The following is a 19,620-nucleotide window of genomic DNA, read 5'->3' on the forward strand; positions in this document are numbered from 1 at the left end:
ATTTTTAACAAAAGCAATTCATGTTCGTTGAAATCTAGAATTTGATTTTCTTAAAACTATTAATGCCAGAGTACTTCTTGGAGTCTTCATGTATTTCCAAGGGTGCATGTCCCCACTTTCAAGACCATTGATAGAATGCCGAATCCTAAAGCTTCTGATGTAGCCTCTTTGTAATGTGTATACCTGTAGATAAGCTGGTGGCTTCGAACGAAAACCCCATTTCCATTCATTCACATTTTAAATTTGAAACAAGGTAGATCTACCCCCTGTAGGTTGTTTTATTTTGATGATTTATAAAGTCAAGAATAGAAAATGTTAATCTTTTTCTCCCCCAAATGGTATCTTTCAACTCTCACAGCATGCTATAGGTATTCTAAACTAGTTTTAAATGATAACATGAAAGAACAGGAAGAGAATTTATTGGAAGTACAGAATGCAATTCTTGAGAAAAAGAGAGAGGAAAGAAGGCATAGGACAGTTACTATATTCTACATTCATTCTGTCAACAAAAATAATCCATAACCAATCTATAAATGAAAATTTGGGTGAGTTTATTCTGAGCTGAAATCTGAGGATGATAACCCGGGAGAGTCTTTCCACAAAGGAACAGAGCATTCTAAAGAAGTGGGGGTAAACAGGGTGGTTATATACCCTCAAAGAGGGTGTTTCACATATGATTGAAATGTCCTTCCCACAATAGTCACAAGATTGCCCTGTCAGCACAGCACTTGATGGACACAGCAGGTAGTGGGTCTGCTATCTTGGTGGGTGTAGCAGGAGTCAAGTCTATTGTCTCAAGCTGGGTGGTCACAGGTGAGCGCAGCAATCAGTTTCTAGCCTAAGGAAAGATGCTTAATCCTTAAGGAGATGCCAATTTTGGGAGGGGGAGGGAAGTTGCACCTTTATCTCAAGGGCCTTTGCTCTTGCCATAGGGAATCTCTAAAGCAGATATACAATGCATGCTCAATGGCCAAGGTCAGGCCCTTTTGGAAAGACAAGGTCAGGCCGAATTAGATTTACACCAAATGGCTTCCTCATATATTCCAATATATCCTATTACTTGCCATTTTTATTTGTCAATTCATTTATTCATTCACTCAGCAAATATTTACTGAGCACATCCTACATTCCAGGCACCTTTCTGAGAACTTGGAACACTGCAGTGTATAAGAAGACAGAGATCCCTGCTTTCATGGAGCTTACATTCTACTGGGGAGAGATAGGTAATAAACAGTAAACATAACAAATGAGTATATTTTATAGTGAGCTAGAAGGTAATGAGTGTTCTGGATAAAATGAAAAGTAAAGGAGGTAATGGGGATTATGACTGGTGGGAGGGAAGTGGTGGGTGGGAGTGGAAGGGACAGACAATGAAAAGCTTACAGGCCACCATAAGGGACCCTTGGTTTTATTCTGGGCAAATAGGGAGACATTACGTATTTTTGTTTTTTTTTTTTAGTTTTTATTTTGTTTTCAGCACTCAAGTGACATGACCTGACATATTCTAAAATGGTCACTCTAGCATTCCTAATTTGTGCCCTTTTTAGGAAAATGAAAAACTTAAATCAATAATATTTATGTAAATGAGGCAATACTGGGAATGAGTTCTTCGAAGTCCCATCCCTAATCCATTCAAGGAGCATTTCTTGAGGAGGATTTACTGATGACCACCATACGTCAGGCAGTGTATCCAATGCTAGTGGGTAGAAAAAGACATAGAGTTGTTACCCTCAAGGAATTCATAGTCTAATGGGGGAAACAAATGTAAATGGACGTGCACCAAAGCATTACAAAGAGCTTTGGAGGAGGGGACATTCAAGGATTCTTCAAATTTGGCTAGTACCTTGAAAATATGCCCACAAAGTATTTATTTGAGGAAAACACTTCACTCCTTTAGGGAATGAAGAGATACTTAGGTTTGTGTGACTTCAAGTCTTTAGTGTAGCATAGAAAACAAGAGTATAGGAGCAAATATATTAACATTTCCTTTATTTTGGACTTCACGGTGACTACTTCATACATGTACCATCAATACGTAATAAAATATCTATAATATTGCAGGTGCTTAATGTTTGCTAAACCAAACTACTAATGTATATCCATTTTCCATTTTTTCCCAGATTGGAGTCCCAAAGAGCACTCTTCCAGAAGATGTTGATTTTTCTATGACCAACAAGTATGGGATTTGCTATCTTCTATATCTCTCTCTTAGAAAGGCACAATGTTCATTGGTACATTAGAGTCTTTCAGAAGTCATACAGTAGGGAAACCTGGGTAACGATGTTTAACCTAATGCTTTGTGAACTTATGGACACACGATACAACTCTTTCTCTAAAGAATAGGGTTGACAGTACACCAGTTTGGAAAATGTTGATGTTGATAAAGTCTCTTTTCTCTATTATTTTTCTGTCTGCCAACCTAACTTGGGCCAATTGTGAAAGTAGGGGTGTGTGTGTGTGTGTGTGTCTGTATCTCTGTGTATATGAATGAATGAATGAGAGAGAGAGAAAGAGAGATGGTGTGTGTAACCTAAAATACATTAGGTATAGCAGTATAGCACATTCAAGGCCAGGGACTGCTAATTACTAAAGTAGCTTGACCTCAATTTTAGAACATCCCAGGCTTCTGCCATACTGTTTTAGAAAACTCTAAGAGTAATTAATTTGCTTTTTGAAAGGTTATGATTCCTTTACAGAAAATAAATCCTCTATGTCCTGGATGGATATGCAATTATCTTTAAACCAAGTGTCCATAGGGGCTAAAATGTGCCGGACAGTTTGCACTGGGCTTATGCCAGGAAATAATAAATATTGACTTATAAAATGAATTCATTCAAGTTTCTGTTGGTTCAGTGTCTTGGGTATTTTCTTTTAGGAAATTTATTACTATTATCTTTCCTAACATTAAATATTTTTTCAGTTTTTTTAAAGAGTTTAGCCATTGATTGATTAATTTTCACACTAACATATGACTCTAGGCAGAAATATTATTTAACCACTTATATGACTTTTTTAAAGAAAAATCTTATTTATTTTGAAGTCAGTTTTCTGAAGTGTCCTATCTCTGTTCCCAGCCTTGCTAATGACAAATAGAAATGGCAAGCAATAGGATATATTGGAGTATATGAGGAAGCTATTTGGTGTAAACCTAATTCGGCCTGACCTTGTTTTCCAAAAGGGCCTGACCTTGGCCATTGAGCATGCATTGTATATCTGCTTTAGACATTTACTATGGCAAGAACAAAGGCCCTTGAGATAAAGGTGCAACTTCCCTCCCCCTCCCAACGTTGGCATTTCCTTAAGGATTAAGCATCTTTCCTTAGGCTAGGAACTGATTGCTGTGCTCACCTGTGACCACCCACCTGGAGACAACAGACTTGCTTCCTGCTGTGCCCACTGAGATAGCAGACCCACCCTGATGTGTCCATCAAGCGCTGTGCCGACAGGGCAATATTGTGACTATCGTGGGAGGGACATTTCAATCATATATAAAGCATCCTCTTTGGGGGTGTATAACCACTTTGTGTACCTCATTTCTTTGGTGCCCTTCCTTCCTTTGGGAAGAAAGGCCCTGGGCCATGGTCCTCACATTTTAGCTCAGAATAAACTCTCCCAAATTTTCATCTATAGATTGGTTATGGATTATTTTCGTTGACACTGTTCTCCAGTCCATTTTCTACCCCTTAGACTGAGGGAGCTCTCTAAAATTTTAGTCTAACTATGTAAATGCTTCTGCTTAAAACATTTCAATGCCCCTCCCCTTATCCACAGAATGACATCCAAAATCCTAACATGATCTACAAGATTCTACATAGTTTGGACCTATCTACTGCTTTAGCTTCAGAATTCTTACCACTTTCTGCTTGCTCACTTTGGCTACACTGAAGTATATGCAGTCCCTTCTATGTTCTATAAGCTCTCACTTTTGCCTAAGCTATTCCTTCTACCCTCTACGCTCCTATGCCTATCTGCTCTTCATCTGATTAGCCCATACATATTCAGTATTCTCTTCTAAGATGTCACTTCTTCTGGGTAACTTTCCACAACCTCTAAGACTAAGATAAGTGTTCTTCAAAGTACCCTCATAGCATTCTTCTTACTCCCCTATCATTGTAGCTATTATGTCCTACTGAAATGGTGTGTCAATAATATAAGTTTAATAATTATTTGAGAGAGAAGAGTGAGAACCATAAATTATGCTTCAGCTAAAGTAAAGACAAAAAGATCACACTATATTTCTTAAACTAAAAGCATTTGTTTAAAGTGTTTATTTACATTTCACAGTGTTACTTAATTGGGTTTAGCTTCCTCATAATGTCTTCCAATACCATTAAGACAAAATGCTGATTTGCACATAGACTTCTTCAGAGGAAAAAAAGTACACTAATTATTTTGTTTCCTTTTTGGAAAGAGGCTAAGTCTCAAAGGAGGGGATAAAGAGTAGAATTTTGAAGATTTAGCTAACAGCACATCATTCTACTCTGATGAATGAACTATTGATCAGATTGCTAAGGATTTTAGCATGTTTGAGGCTGGCAGAGAGGGATTGAAGATAAGACCCTATAGACTCTCTCTTTTTTTTTTTTGAGGAAGATTAACCCTGAGCTAACTGCTGCCCATCCTCCTCTTTTTCCTGAGGAAGCCTGGTCCTGAGCTAACATCCGTGCCCATCTTCCTCTACTTTATATGTGGGACACCTACCACAGCATGGTGTGCCAAGTGGTGCCATGTCCACACCCAGGATCTGAACCAGCGAACCCAGGGCCACTGAAGTGGAACGTGCACACTTAACTGCTATGCCACCCAGCTGACCCCTAGACTCTTGAACTTTATTCAGAAAACTTATACTTTTATCAATGGAGGATGACGCAATTGAATAAAAGCTCAACACTGGTGTTTCACTAGAGCAACTCAGAAGTGTATTCAATTATCATAGATAAATCCATCATTTTCATCTCCACCCAAACCTGTTCTTCTTCCTGTCTTCCTTATTCTGGTTAATGACACCATCATCTAAGCTATAGAAGTCTCCGCATTATACTTGACTAGTTTTTCTCTCACTACTCACATTCAGTGACTTTGTAATGTCCTGTCAATTATACTTCCGAAACAATTCCTTCTTTTCCATTCCCATAACTACTGTCCTGTTACAGGCTTTTATCATTTCTTCAATGATTCTCTAATTGATTATCCTACCTAAAGTCTCACCTCATCTTTCACAGCATAATGGTAGAGTGTGTACTCTGGAACCAGAGTGCCTGGGTTTGTTACACTGGTTCTGCCATTTAGCAGCTGTGTGATATTGGGCAAGCTATTTAACTTGTCTGTACCTCATTTTCCCTATCTGAGAAATGGAAATCACAATAGTATCTTCTTCATTGGATTATTATAAATATGAAAGTATGTATAGCATGTGAACAGTGCATGGCACATAGCAAATGCTGCTTCTATATGAGATAGTGAGAGTACCAAGAGTAGTAAAATCTATCTGGGTTTATTATGCTCCTGCTTAAATATTCTTGATGTTTCTTCATTGCCTAGGTCCACTTTTCTTAGTAAGATATACAATATTTTCACAAACTTTTCCCAGCTAATGGAGTCCAGTTCTATTTCTAGGTACCAAATAGTTTACATTTTAGCCACATTGAACTATTTGGCATTCTCTGAACAAAACATCTACTTTTCTAGACTGTCACCTGGAAAACACTTATCTAATGCTTTCTACTACCTATAAACTTAACTAATTCATTCCACCCTCACTCAAACAGAATGAATTGCTATTTTATTTTTATTCTCTCCAATAGTACTTCACACATTACTCTAATATTCATTAAACAAATACTTATTGAGTGCTTATTGCATGCCAGTACTGTTCTAGGGCCTGGAGTTATAGCATTGATTAAGACAAGGTCTCCTCTACTATTCTCAGAGAGATACAGACGATAAACAAATATGTCATCCGATGATAGTTTCTACAGAAACATATATTACAAAGTGAGGAGGGTATGGGATATTAGGAAGAGGGAATGACTATTCTATAGGATGGTCATCGAAATGAAAAACATGCTCCAGGAAGGAGCAAGAACAGTAGTGGTGAAATGCTGCTGATGCATTAAGAGAAGAACTGAGAATTGATCGTTGGTTTTGTCACTTTGCCACTTGTATTTCACTAGTTATTTACTCATGTGACTTTCCCACTAGACTCTGTGGTCTTCCAGAACCCCAATATTTAAAAACCCGTGTCAGACACATGGTAGACAGTAAATACTGATTGAATTGAATTAAATCCACTTGCCATTTGAGTATCTCATTGAAAGCCTTTGTCATAGAAGCAAAGATATTTCTCTGTCAAAATTTTGAGTAGTTTGTGAGATGTATACTGAAAGCCAAAGTTTTTAAAGAATAAAATTTAAGAGATGGGACATTTGGATTCAACTGTGTGACCTAGGACAGGATACACACAACTTCTATACATTTTATAAACAGATAAGAGGATGAGCTGCATTGCAACTTTTGGAGATTTTTCAATCTCTATGAGTATTTTGAAAAATAATAAGGCTGCGAGGCTTGATAAAATGTTCCAGAGGTCAATTCCAAGAGTTACCTGCTTCATAATGTTAAATCTTGTTTTCTTCAACTAGATTGCAAAATCTTCTTATATACTTTAAATATAGCAAGCTCAAGAAAAATATATTGGATTGGGACCTTTGTATTGTATAAGCTGATGAGGATTTTTAGGCTGCTTAATTTTAAAATGGCTTATGATGAGGATTTTTAGGCTGGTTAGTTTTAAAACTACAGATGAGATTCAGGCTCCAAGGAGTGGAATTTGTTTGCCCCTTTGTTGGGAAACATTTACATTTCTAAGGGAAACCTCTATCTGTGAAGATGCCTCCCTCTCTGTGCCAGGAAGAAGGGGGGATGGTCTTATCTCTAGAAGCTCTTGGTCAATGCCAGAGGCAAGAACTTAAGTTGGTTACTGTCTGGCAACCTCATGTAACTGACCCTCCCCCAAACAAATCCTCCTTTGTCTTTAGCGGAGGATAAAATTCAAGCGGTGACTTCTGCCATTTACTCAATCCGGTTTGATTCTTATCTACCATTTTAACTTTTTTACATATTCTTTGTCTTGTAAAGAGATAACTCACATACCTATGCCTTAAATTTAGCTCTAACCCTCAACTGGGGCAGCAGCAGGAGCTCTGACTGCCCGTGGGTCCTGTCCCCACGCACCAGCTCTGCCTGCCCATGGGTCCTGTCCCCATGCCAGCGGGGGCAGCAGCAGAAGTTCTGCCTGCCCATGGGCTCGGTCCCCATGCCAGCGGGGGCAGCAGGAGCTCTGACTGCCCATGGGTCCTGTCCCCATGCTATTCCACACTATTCTCTAAATAAAAGAGCACTACTGCCAGATCTTGAGAGTCTAAGAAATCTTTCTTTCGACTCCTCGGCTCACCGACCCCGCATCATAAGCCATCAATTTTTCTATTGCCTATTGAACCAGAGGTTGAAGTACTGGCCAGACATGAGATATTTGCATTCTACATTATCACGATCTTCTAGTTCTTAAAAGCTTCAGTGTGTCCAGTCATCTTGGCCTTCCTTACTTAGATTTCTGGAGATTCATGTCTAGCTTTTGTAAGACAGATCACTTGTCTAGCCTATTTAAAATATTTTATCTTGAAATGGGAACACTAGCTATAACACGTTGGATTTACTTTTCAAATCCTTAGTGCATGAACACATTTTTATTCACTAGTGAAGTCCAATCTCCTCCAAAGCATGTCTTGCCCTTATGCAAAACCTCTGCATTCTGGCTTTCAGAGAATATTTTCGTTCGAAGGGATTTTAAAAATGAGTTGTACCTCTGTGCTCACCACAATATCCCATTTACTTTCTCTGCTACCTGATACTGATAATTCCCTTTAACAGGTAAAACTAGATCAAATCAAGGGGGTACAATCTTACAGAACACATTTATAAAGGTGTTTGGTGTCATGATTAGAACCAGACCTTTGAGTAAAATTTGTAACAGTAAGGCGTTCACTCAAATTCCAAGCCTTGCCCATGGCTGTTTGGCTCAGTCATGTCTGAGTTGATTTTCCTATTTAAGTTCCTGCATACAAATTCAAAAATGACTTTTATTTCTATTGCCTTTTAACCACAAAAGTAATGTGTGTTCATTGCAGAAAATTTGGAAAATGCCAAAATATAAAGAAAATAAGATATAAACAACACAGAGATATCACTTTAGCATTTTGATATGGCTCCGTCAGTGTCTGTTCTATGCACTTTAAATAAACTTTAAGAGGACACAATTGTGACCATACTTACATACTATTTTTAACATATTTTCTTTTAGTAAACACATCTTATATCAAGCATATATATAATAACATATTTTCTTTTAGTAAACACATCTTATATCAAGATTTACAAAAAGAGATATTTATGATGATTTTAAAGTGCTATTTCATATTAATATTGTATGCATAATTTATTTATTTAATCTACTGATATTTGGGTATTTAGATTTTTTCTATTTTTTTACTATAATAAATTATAAGAAAGATAATTTTTTAAAAATCATCCTTCATTGACTTCTGTTTAGTAATTCATCTATACAATTTATACAGGATTATTCAGAGCTCCTCTTTGCATTTAATCACTATCCTTGGACTTGCTATTGTCATTGTGGACTTTTATATCTTTCACAGAGATGAGAAATTTATAGAATTTGTTGTTTAGATCTTTTAGATGTATTATTATAAGATATTTTGGTATTTTTTATTTCTTGAATTTTAAATGTTTTTGCTGACCTTTAATTTTTTGTTGATGCATAATTTTGTATTTGGCTTCCAATTAGTTCTATATTTTGAAAAAATAAAATCGGTAGAAATAGATAAGATGGTGTGGGGACCTGGAAATGGCCACCCCAAGATATGTCTCTTTGGCATGATGATTATTGAGGCTAGTTACTTTGCAGACAGGAAAGAAACTGAAAAGAAACTGAATTTACTTACCCTTTGTAAGAGACATTTACATTGTAAGGGAACTCTCCATCTGTAAAGATATCTCCCTCTCTGTACCAAGAAGGGGAGATGACCTTGTCTCTAGAAACTCTTAATCAATACCAAAGGCAAGGACTTAAATCTGCATTTTATTGTGCCTGTTTCTGGTAACCTCCTGTAACTGACTTCCCTCCCCCTCCCAACATTGGCATTTCTTTAAGGATTAAGGATCTTTCCTTAGGCTAGGAACTGATTGCTGTGCTCACCTGTGACCACCCAGCTCAAGACAATAGACTTGCCTCCTGCTATGCCCACCAAGATAGCAGACCCACTACTTGCTGTGTCCATCAAGCACTGTGCTGACAGGGCAATCTTGTGACTATTGTGGGAGGGACATTTCAATCATATGTGAAATATCCTGTTTGGGGGTATATAACTACTCTGTGCACCCCACTTCTTTGGTGCCCTTTCTTCCTTTGGGAAGAAAGGCCCCGGGCCATGGTTCCTCACAAATCTTTGTTTAATTTTCTCTTGCTATTCTGTCTCATGTGAATTTAATTCGTTCTCCGGCCAGACGAACCCACATTAGGCAGAGAAAAGTCTTCCTCCCCTACAATGGTATAACACATTGGGTGAGGAGATGGGAAAAAAGAAGATGCAAGTTTATGACTGGTTAGTTTCTGTAACGCTTTAACACTATACAAAGGATTATAAGTGATATACTTTTAAGATGACTTCAAGTTTTGAGAAAGAAGTTTGTTTTTAAGTATTTCTTCTAGCTACATTCTATAAGATGTGAATAAAAGTATTCTAATCTTTCAGAGTAAATTTTGGATTATTGTGTAGTAGAAAGATCATTGAACTGATAAGATAATTCAACAAACAATCATTTAATAATTTTAATATAGGGAGAAAATAACAGTTTCTTACCATATGCTACACACATTGTTATTCTCTTTATATATTTTATTTTATTCAAACTTTACAACAGTCATATGAGGCAGATATAATTATTCTCAGTTGCAGTTGAAGAAGCTGAGACCACGTTACAGGGATATCAGAGATATGAAATAGTAGACTCGAGTTTTGAGTGCAGGCGCAAACTCCAAAGATTTGTGAGTTCAATCACTCTTCTAGACAGTGTCTTCAGAATATGCTGGTTAAGTCAAGGAGAACAATCAATCTAAACAGCAACTATAGATGATCATCAATATATTTGTTTTCTGGTTTAAATATTGACAATTTGAGTACACAGCAATTTTAGGATACTAACAAATCAATATTCTAGACCTATCAGTCTGAGAATCAGAATGTAGACTGAGATAAATTCACCAAAGTAAATGCCATTTTATAAAACCCCTGTCAGGCAACCAGTTAACTACTACTGGCAACATCTCACTTACCCACACAATTTTCTTCACAAATTTATTTGAGAAGTAGGGAATATCTTCACTAATATAGCCACCTTTTTGAGTGCAAGTCAAAGAGCAACAGGTCATTTCACCGATGACTCCAGGCAGGGTTTCTCTCTGGAGAGAAAGAGAGAAAAATGACATTTACAGGCACCACAGAGTGTATAACAGATTGTGCGTATCTGCCCTCGTCAGGAAATTGAACTGGTCGAGAAGCAGTGGTTTCTTCTATATATCTCCCTAGTAGTAGCAGAAAAACAAATCAACACAGACACTTTTAATGTCCAAATTATTTAACATACAAAAAGTGTTGGTTGGTAAAATGTTTAACAAAGAGTACAAATAAATCAATTTATTGTGTTTTTTTTCAGATTTGGGTCAAAACAATAATTTATTGCTTATCTGTTAGGGAGTCTTGGACTTTTCAAACAGGAGAAAATTAATTTTCTGCTAAAATTTTTAGTTATTCCTCCTAGCCAATAAAAACACCACATCATTAACCTCAAAGGAATGCTAATAAACAAAAATAATTTAAAATCTTTATTAAGTTCAATTAATAGGTTATAACAGTCTGATTTTGTCATGCTTTGGTAAGCTGTATATTGTAAGTAATTTTGATGCTCTCCAATTCAATTCAGCAAATACGTTTTGCATAGTAAAGCAAAAACTGAGTTGTCTTCATAATTACCAAAATCATTGGCTTGTTTGGTATTTGTGATAAATTGGTTAATTAACATTTTTTATTTCATTCTAAGTTTCAGGGCTCTAAAACAAAGGTAATTTATTTTTCTGTATAAACTAAAATATCTGTATTTCTAACTTACAATATTTACAACAAACTCAAGTAACTTTTTCATATAATAAAATTGCTATAGTACGCTTAATAATAGCTTCAGACATTCGTCTTATGGTTTGAGTATTATTGAGATGGGCATAATCTTAAGTTTCTGTCAAATGAAAGATTATTATTCAAAAGATTTAAGCTTATAACATAAAAATCTTATTTATTCCCTGCTCATCCTAGCATGATATTCAACTCTGTGGGTCAAAAATCTTATCGCAAAAGTCAGGAAAGGGCTATTTATGCAACATGCATTTGTGACAAGTAGCATTTTACAAGTATGTTTGTCAGACTTTTAACACTACCTGAAATTCATGTTTTTGATTTGTCTTGAAAGAAAAATCCTCATTTCAACGTAAGAGGTACTGTGTACATATTAAATAAACACTGGCTTATGGAACATAAGCTACACTTGTGAAATGCAGACCCACACAAAATTTCATGAGCTTTACAGAATTCAAATAAGTATATTCCAATAAATTTAGGAATCTTATATCATTGAAACATTCATCTCTGTCCTCCTAACACAGAAATTATAAATAAACCTTTTTGAAGGTTAATTAACTTCTTTTGGCCACTATCTGGAAGAATCCAGGCAATTGCTGCATAAAATATGTGACTGAAAGATAACATATACTAGTTGTTGTTGACAATTCAACCATACAGACGAGATTCTTACTATCTAGGATGTAGTTACTACCAATTTCTGAATATGTACTATGTGCCAGGCACAACACTAGGCACTTCCCACATTTTATTTCTAAAATTCTGAAAGAAGTCCTATAAAGTAGACATTATTATCCCTATTTGACAAGTGCTAATTGATAGAGATAATATGAATCTATGTTTGGGCACAAAGCTTTTGTTTTTGCAAATATGCCACTCTGTGGCATTCTACTTAAGCATGATCTAAATCAAAGAAATTCGAAAACGGTGATAACACGTGGTGTTTAATTTAAAAACATGTTTACTCACAAAGTAACTGCAGTGTGATGTAGCCAGTGTTTCATTCATTTAACAAATATTCATAGCAATGTTTAAAAGCATAGGTCTAGTGTATGCATAAGATCTTTGGATAGACCCAGAGAATTCTGATTCTGACTCTTTGTCTACCTGTTAGAAGACACCTACATACTAAAGCTGAGCAAAATAACTAAATAAAATGTTCTGATTTATATCTGAATTATGAAACCATTGATGTAAGATGAACTTAAGGGGTCCTGACCACCTTCTGGAGCTAGTTTTGATGGATAGATGTGTCATAAAGTGTGATTGGTGTCCATCTGCAGATGATGTGCAGTTGACTCTTGTTGTTCTAAAGTAGTAGTTCCTAATCTTTTTTTTCTTATGGATATTTTTGAGAATCTAAGAGCTATGGACTCTTTCCATAGGAAAAAAAATATATATGCAAATACACAAAGAGTTTTGCATAACTTTTAAAGGGAGTTCATAGCCCTGCCAAATCCCATTTATACACTAACCATACAGATTCAGAACTCTTTTGAAGGAAGATTTAATACCTATCCTTCTCAAACTCTTCCAAAAAATTGAAGACGGTGGAAGATTTCCAAACTCATTTTATGAGGGCAGCTGTATCTGCATACAAAACCAGACAAAGACACTACTAAAAAAGAAAATTACAGGCCAATATCCCTGATGAACATAGATGCAAAAATGCTCAACAAAATATTAGCAACAATACCTTAAAAGGATCATACACCATGATCAAGTGGGATTTATTCCAGGGATGCAAGAATGGTTCAACATCTGCAAATCAATCAATGTGATAAATCAAATTAGTAAGATGAAAGATAAAAATCCTGATTATTTTGATAGATGCAGAAAAAGCATTTGACAAAATTCAGCATCCATTTTTGATAAAAACTTTCAACAAAGTGGGTATAGAGGAAACATATCTCAACATAATGAAGGTTGTAAATGACAAACCCACAGCTAACATCATATTCAATGGTGAAAAGTTGAAAGCTTTTCCTCTAAGATCAGGAACAAGAAAAGGATGTCCACTCTTGCCATTTATATTTGACACAGTATTGGAAGTCCTAGCACCAGCAATTAGTCAAGAAAAAGAAATAAAAGGCATCTGAATTGGAAAGGAGAAAGTAAAACTGTCACTATTCACAGATGTCATGATACTATATACAGAAAACCCTGAAGACCTCACCAAAAATCTGTTAGAACTAATAAACAAATTCAGTAAACTTGCAGGATACAAAATCAATATACGAAAATCTGTTGCTTTATACACTAACAACAAACTGTCAGAAAGAGAAATTAAGAAAACAATCCCATTTACAACTGAATCAAAAAGAATAAAATACCTGAGAATAAATTTAACCAAGGAATTGAAAGTATACCTGTACACAATACACTGAAAAGCATAAGACGGTGAAAAACATTGAAGAAGATGTAAATAAATGGAAAGATATTCCATGCTCACAGATTGGAAGACTTAATAGTGTTAAAATGTCTATATTACCCAAAGCAATCTACAGATTCAATGAAATTCCTATAAAAATTCCAATGGCATTTTTCACAGAAAAAGAACAAAAAATCTTAAAATTTGTATGGAACCACAAAAGACACCAAATAACCAAAGCCATATTAAGAAAGATGTCATGCTCCCTGATTTCAAACTATGCTACAAAGCTATAGTAATCAAAACAATATGGTATTGGCATCAAAACAGACACATAAAAACAGAATAGAGTGCCCAGAAATAAACCCACAGCTAATTTACAACAATGGAGCCAAGAGCATACAATGGGAAAAAGACAATGTCTTCCACAAATAGTGTTGTGAAAACTGGACAGTCACACACAAAAGAATGAAACTAGACTGCTACGTTATACCACACGCAAAAATTAACTCAAAATGGATCACAGTCTTGAATGTAAGTCCTGAAACCATAAAACTCCTAGAAGAAAACATAGGTGGTAAGCTCCTTGACATTGGCCTTGGTGGTGATTTTTTGGATTTGACGGCAAAACCAAGAGGAATAAAAGCAAAAATAAATAAATGGACATCAAATTAAGAATCTTCTGCACAGCAAAGGAAATCATGAAAAAAATGAAAAGGTAACCTACTGAATTGGAGAAGACATTTGCAAATCATAATCTGATAAGAGGTTAATATCCAAAATATATAAAGAACTCCAACAACTCAATAGCAAAGAAAACAAACAGTCCAATTAAAAAACAGGCAGGGGATCTGAATAGACATTTTTCCAAAGAAAACACACAAAAGGCCAACAGGCACATGAAAACATGTTCAACATTAGTAATTATTACAGAAATTCAAATAAAAACTACAATGATATATCATCTCCCACCTGTTAGAATGGCTGTTATCAAAAACACAAAGAAATAATAAGTGTTGGAGAAGATATGGAGTGAAGGGAACCTTCATACACTGTTGATGGGAATGTAAATTGGTGTAACCACTATAGAAAACAATATGGAGGTTCCTCAACAAATTAAAAATAAAACTACCATATAATCCAGCAATTCCACTTCTGGGTATTTATCCAAAGAATATGAAAACACTAATTCTAAGAGATATATGCACCCCTATGTTCATTGCACCATTATTTACAATAACCAAGATATGGAAACAACCTAAGTGTCCATTGATAGATGAATGGATGAGGAAGATGTGGTATATACATACAATGGAATACTACTCAGACATAAAAAAGAATGAAATCTTGCCATTTGTGACAACATGGATGGACCTTGAGGGTATTATGCCAAGTGAAATAAGTCAGACTAAGAAAGAAAAATACTGTGTGACTTCACTAATATGTGGAATCTAAAAAGGAAAAACAAACAAACAAAACAAAACAAAAACAAACTCATAGCTACAGACAATAGATTGATTTTTACCAGAGGGGGCGGGATTGGGAGGTGGGCAAAATGGGTGGAAAGGGTCAATTGTATGGTGATGGATGGTAAATAAATTTACCATGGTGATCACTTTGTAGTTTATACAAAAATCGAATTATAATGTTATACATCTGAAATTTATATAATGTTATATATTAATTTTACCTCAAAAACAAAGAACCTCTTACTGTAAAGCCTCTTCCTTCAGAGGGCCTTTCTTTGCAATGAGGATGATTGCACCCATTTGAAATAACAGTATTTAACAATAAGGAAAGTTTTTGCCCATCAATTTCGTTAACATAAAGGCATTTTTCTTATAAATTATCGTTATTGCTTCTAAGGAGGATAGGTATCACAGCATAAAGTTAAATTGTATGTTGGATAGGCCTAAGAAATCAGTTCCAGGACAGCCCCTACTCGTCTATGATCTCGATTCTTCTCATTTTACCCAGCACTACAGTTATCAGTATAGTGTCAGCTCCTAATCTTACCTAATTTGCTATGCATACAAGAGAACAAAATATTCTACCTTCATAAATATTTTGTAATCAACAACACATTTTCTTTAATCAACAAAATCAATTTTTCTATTAGCTTTAAATATAGACACATTCGTCTAAAAATTAGAAAAAAATATAAAATATTAAAAAAATAAAGCTAACTGAATATAATGTGAATACTATATTCTACGAATTGCCCATCTCATGGGTCCTGAATATGAGCCCTAGCTAAGATTAAAGGGTTAAGTCATTCACAGGATGAGACGGAGAAGTTTGTAAGAGCTTGGCAGCTATATGAGAGACAGAAGATACAGCTGCTTTTGTTTTGCTCAAGAGCATAAACATGCCCATGAAATAATACTATAGGGGAGCCCCAGATAGACATAACCTATCTAGGTGTTAAAGGTCAAAAGCTCAGAAGAGCAACTGTCCACTAAATGTGACTTAGGTTGATTGAGAAATTCAGGATTTTTGGTGTGAAAGTGCTACAATTTTTTTCCATTTCTCCATTTGGATATATGGAGTCATAAAGAGAGATTCAGATAAACAACATGATTAACAAAATCCAGTCTTAAGATGCTCATTTCAGCACTACAATTCAGATCGTTTTAAGCAGGTTATTTTCCTGAATGTACAAGGCACAGGAATATAAACTCACAATCTGCAGATACAGTTTGTTAGTTTGTGCAATATATTTTAATGAATTTGAATGCCCTTAGATGGGCATGCACTCTCCAATTTATCACAGGCCCCACCTCATCTTATCACTTTCCTCTCTCTGCTTCACTCCTTAATGTTAACTGCGTGGACCTTCAAGGCATTTGAGTTTGAGACCCTGTAGCTTGAGAGGAGTAAATATTATTAATATTTTCAGGATTTAAGGATTCATGTTTATTTTGTAGCTAAAATAGTTTACGTAAAAATGAAATTATGAAATATATATATATATATGTATATCTCACCTTGCTTGAAAAGCTACTGAGTAGTTAACTGTTTAACCTTTTCCAGATCCAGCATATTGTAGTATAAGGAACACTGGTTTTGGAGTCAAATATGAGTTCCAGTCTTTCCTCTTCCATTGATGATGTCTGTAACCTTTGTCAAGAAACCCAAGACCTATGGACTTAGGTTACTAAAGGGTTAGTCTAGCCCAAAGTTTTCTTCCAGCTGATGTGCTTCTATGAATTAAAGTTGAATTCAGGTACTGCTCAGATGCTGATCAGGTAATCAGTTAGGCAACGAATATTTATTTAGTGAGAAACTACTATTTACTAGGCACTGGGGACACGAGAGTTAATGACACATGCAATTCTTGTCCTCATGGAGTTGCCGATGGGGCAGTGCAGAATCATTAAAACTCTTAGGAAAAGCCTTTACAAGAAATGTAAAGGATCTATGTGAGGAAAACTGTAAAGACTTACTGATAAACAAAAGGACATTTTTGAGAGAAATGTTACTTTCTGATTCAAGAGGAATGAATATAGCAAAAATGCCATTTCTTTCCAAATTAATTGTAGTTCTAACACATTCGCAATCAAAATCTAAATGAGATTTTTTTGTATTTTGACAAAATGATTCTAAAGTTTATATAGAAGAATGAACAGATAATTATATAAAACAAAATTAAAGCAAAGTGACGGAACTATCCAAGCATATTATAAAACTATAATGAAGCAGAGAAATACAATTTTTTAATAATATCAATTCTTGATAAATGAGGCATCACAAATTTGGGAGTAAAGAAAGAATTCTTCCAGAATGGTACTGTGATGATTGGTTAGCTATAAGGGCAAATAATTTTACATTTTCGTCTGATACCATATATTACAATAAAAATCTGGATGGTCTAAACAGTTAAATGCAAATCATCTAATGACAATTGGAAAACATAAAATATACAGAAAAGCCAGCCACCAAAGAAAGGAAAACATTAACATTAATCTACCTTCTAAATAGAAAGTGTTTTCTCTTCCTAAGATTAAAAACAAAGCAAGAAAAAAAATTGAACAGGTTAGACTATACAGAAATTAAGATTTCTGCTTCTTAGGGAACAAAAAGTTAAAATACCAAGATAGACAAAATATATGTTATAATAAAACAAAGAATGAAAATCTTTAATACGTAAAAATCTTACATATGAATATAAATTTTTTTTATTTTATCTTTTTCCTTTTTCTCCCCAAAGCCCCCCAGTGCATAGCTGTATACTCTTCGTTGTGGGTCCTTCTAGTTGTGGCATGTGGGACGCTGCCTCAGCGTGGCTTGATGAGCAGTACCATGTCCGCGCCTAGGATTTGAACCAACGAAACACTGGGTCGCCTGCAGCGGAGCGTGCGAATTTAACCACTCGGCCACGGGGCCAGCCCCTGAATATAAATTTTTATAAATTATATATATATATATGCACTAAAGACCCCAGTATACAAATTAGAAGGGACATAAATTGATAGATTGTAAAAAACAAATGGTTAAAGAAGATAAGAAAACATGTTCTACCTTATTTTCCAAGAATTGCAAATTGAGTATATTTCTTTATTAATTTAACACAGTTCTTTCTAATGAAAATATTCAAGCCTGGTAAGGATGCAATAAAAGTGGATACACACTTTTGCTAGAAGTGTAAACTGGAATAACCTTTCTATAAAACTGTTTGTCAATATGAATTAAGAACCATAAAAAGGTTCAGATGTTTGACATTTTCAATCCCGTTCTGGAAGCCTATATTAAGGAAGTTTACACACTTGATCTTGGCCAAAGTAATAATTAACAGACCTAAGGAAATTATCAGAGATGCTGACTAAGATTACTCTTACAAGGATGTTCACTGAACCACTATGTATAACAGGGACACACTGGAAACAGCAAAAACATCCAATGAAAAGAGAACGTCCAGGTAAATTACAGAAATTATATAATTATTAAAATATTTACAAAGAATCACAGTGACTTCAGAAAAGGATTAGAGAAATATCAAAACAGTATGGAGCTTCCTCAAAAAATTAACACTAGAACTGCCATGTGATTCAGCCATGCCACTTCTGGGTATTTATTCATGGAAGAAACTTTTTTAAATGGAGTGGAGGGAGTTGAGGAGGAGAGTTGGATACAGAGTCGATATGGCATGATCTCAATAGCATTAAACATGCACAGAAAAACAGACTGAAAGAACATATGTGAAATTATATGACCGCATATCACTGGGTGATGTTTTTCTCCTTTGTTTGTACTTCGCTACAGTTAGAACTTTTTCTAAAACAGGTGTATATTAATTTATAATTAGAAACAATAAATAGAAAATAATTATCGTATAATTGTAGTATCAGTTCACCAAGGAGAAGAGACTTGCTTGACTCTATTTCTGACCCTCTCTTATGCTGTAATGCCACCCTTAATTCATGCCCATCTACACCTCTGTGGTAGAACTGAAAAAGTCAGCTGCTCTGCTTACTTTCATACAAAGACAATGAAGAGATTTATTTCATATAAATGATTTTTTAAATGTAATATAAAACGAATTAGTTAACAGGTTATACATGCAAGTAACTATAAAAGTCAAGTAAGTGAATGAATTCTGGATATTCCATCTACAAATCAATATCAATAAGTTAATATCAAAAGTATGTAATTCAGGGGGCCAGCCCATGGTGCAGAGGTTGGGTTTGCATGTTCCACTTCAGCGACCTGGGGTTCACTGGCTCTGATCCTGGGTGCGGACCTGCGCACCACTTGTCAAGCCATGCTGGGGCAGTGTCCCACATGTAAAGTCGAGGAAGATGGGCATGGATGTTAGCTCAGGGCCAGTCTTCCTCAGCAAAAAAAAGGAAGATTGGTGGCAGATGTTAGCTCAGGGCCAATCTTCCTAAAAAAAAATGCATAATTCAGTTATATTCATATTAAGAATATTCATATATATCTCATGCATATTCAATATTAAGAATATGTAATTCAATTATATTC

This window comes from Equus quagga, chromosome 10, assembly GCF_021613505.1.
Source record: "Equus quagga isolate Etosha38 chromosome 10, UCLA_HA_Equagga_1.0, whole genome shotgun sequence".
NCBI lineage: Eukaryota > Metazoa > Chordata > Mammalia > Perissodactyla > Equidae > Equus > Equus quagga.